The sequence below is a fragment of the Diceros bicornis genome, chromosome 20 (genome assembly GCF_020826845.1).
Source record: "Diceros bicornis minor isolate mBicDic1 chromosome 20, mDicBic1.mat.cur, whole genome shotgun sequence".
NCBI classification, from domain to species: Eukaryota; Metazoa; Chordata; class Mammalia; order Perissodactyla; family Rhinocerotidae; genus Diceros; species Diceros bicornis.
In genome coordinates, this window is record NC_080759.1 from 14,882,890 (window position 1) to 14,885,586 (window position 2,697).

Consider the following 2,697-nt stretch of genomic DNA (forward strand, 5'->3'; position numbering starts at 1 on the left):
GCATTTCACATTGCATATTTTCTGAAATTGCTCTCCTCCCTTATTTTTTCCTAAGGAAGGTCTTTATTACTCCAGGGCCATGTAGATTGTAGAGGGAATACGGCTCCTAAGTTTCAACTTGTTCTATTTAGGTTGCCTTTCCTTTGCCTACCCCTTGGAACATTTACCACACTTGTCATCCAGAACTGCTTCTGAGCACCCAGCAGTGCCAAGCGTGGTACCAGGTGTGTGTGTTTGGCAGTCATCCCCTCCACTGCTGTCCACAGCCTCCAACTTGGATTTAACCATGGTCGTCATTCACACCCTCATGGCAGCAGCATCTTGGGGTGCTACCAGCGTGATGACAAGCAGCAAGAATGAGCACCAGGACAGCAGCTGCTGTGGGGCAGTCACGTGACTGCACCTGGCTCATGCTTGCCTTTCCGCCTCGGCCACCTCTCTCCGCCCATCTTCCTCACTTGGAAAGCTGTGTTTCATTGATGCCATGAAAGAATCACCAGAATGATACAATCTTAGAGGAAGGGATCTCAAAAACATCTAGTTCAACCTGCTCATTTTAAAGATACGGAAATAGAAGCCCTGAGGGGTGAAGTTCCTTGGCCAAGCTCACACAGATGGTTGTTGGCAGAGTAATGACTGGAACAAGTAATTGAACCCACTTTCCACTGCTCTTTCTACTGTACCAATGGCTTTCCAACATTTGTTAGCACAATCCACAGTACGAAATAAATTTTATCATGACCCACAATAACTACACATATATGCAACTAACACAAAAGACTCATAAACCAATACTTACCTTTACTATATGTGATACACTTTGGTATTTTCTATTATAGTATATTCACTTTAAAATATTCTGGAGATTGCTTGGCAGCATGTGTACTAAAATTGGAACAATACAGAGAAGATTAACATGGCCCCTACACAAGGATAGCATGCAAATTTTTCCCATACTTTTTGTACATCTACCAAATGTTCCTTTTCTTTCCAAGGATAATATATATAGGTATACAGTCGAATAATTTGCATTTTTCCTAATTAGATACATCTGCTGAATGTCTAAGAGGGTGGGGGTTCAATGGGATACAGAGAAGGGTCCCTTCCAGCTTTAACTTGTCATGCACTTAACCAGGATTGATCCTATTGTCTGATCTGTCCCTAATTCTGAAAGGCAGAATGATCTAGCAGAGAGAACACTGGATCTAGTCCTGGCTCCACTATCTTCCACGTGCGTGAGTTTTCTCTGGGTTCTGCTATCTCATCTGCAAGATCAAGCTGTTGCTAATTGACAGAGTTCTGAGAAGTGAACAAAATAATGCAAATGAATGCAATAAAAAGCTCTCTACACAAGACTTGTCCTGGAACAGCAATGGTCTTAAATTCTCACATTTTGGAGCAATATGGTGTCTCAAGATGTTTCTGGATTCTCATCAAAACACCTGCATAATGTATTATGAATAAATTTGGTATAATAAAGAAAAACTATACCCTGGAACTGTCTCATTTTTAAATGCTTTTGTAGGTGTTTGGAGAGGAGGGGTTGACCCTAAATCTTGAAGATGTTCAGCCTCCAAAAAGTAGAAGTCATTGAGACCAAAGATGACTCCATGCTCTTGAAAGGGAAAGGTGATAAGTCACAAATTGAAAAATGTATTCAAGAAAGGATGCTACTAGCGAGTATAAGGAGGAAGAATTGAATGACCATATGGCAAAATGTTTAGATGCAACAGCCATGGTGAAGGCTAGTGGGACAAGTGAGGTAGAGCGAATGAAAAGAAAGAGTTCTAGATACACTCAATGCTGCTTTTGAAGAAGGCATCGTTCCAGGAGGTGATTGGGTTTGGTCTCAGCGTATTCCAGCTTTGGACTCACTAAATCTAACTAACAAAGAATTTAAAAAATGAATATAGAAATTATTTTTGAAAATATTCAAAATGTCTGCAATGACTTTGCCAAGAATGAGAGTTAGAAGGATTCTTAGCTGAGAACATGAGGCAAAGCCATTCAGAAGTAGGTTGTGATGCTATGCTCGGAGATGTTGTGGCTAGGGTGGAAAAAGGCATCATTGGCACTACTAAGGTAGTAAGGACTGCTTCGTTGATGCTGCTGCTGTGTGAAACAGAGCAGAAGTTGTCACAAAGATCCTGAAGAGGAGGAGGACCCTGGCATGGGCAGAGCAGGTGGAGGCGGCATGGAGATGGCATGTTCTAATTCCTAAGTAGTGCATTATCACTACTAATGAACTGTTACAGGAAGCTCAAAACTGTGTTTCTCACAGGTACGCTCAGAGAAATCACTTGGAAAAAAAGACTAAAGAAAAGGTTATGTGTTTCAGTTGACAAAGTACATGATGGTTTAAGGCTGTCATTGTGCATGCCCCCAGATAACGTATTTTGTGTTTCTGAATAAAAATACATTTGTATGTTCCTTTTTTAAAAAATGCCAGCTATGCTTACAAAGTTTATTCCACAACCCACCAGACAGAGCATTTGAAAACAGTACACCCCCGGTGGGGCAGGGCAGGCCTGGAGCTCAGGCAGTGGTCCCTCTTCTCCCACAGGCTCACCACCAGCCTGCTCTCATCTTCTCCTCCAACACCTACTCCCACTGCACCCCTCATTCCAGAGCTTTTCCAGAGCCCTCTGGAACCTCTGTTCCAGGGTGAGCAACTTCCCCTCAACTTTAGCCCGAGGG

General features: G+C 42.4%; 1 pseudogene; it reads left to right on the plus strand.

Moving 5' to 3' along the window:
* The first annotated feature begins 866 nt into the window (after positions 1 to 866).
* On the plus strand, positions 867 to 961 carry LOC131419348 (U6 spliceosomal RNA; annotated as a pseudogene).
* The last annotated feature ends 1,736 nt before the right edge of the window (positions 962 to 2,697 follow it).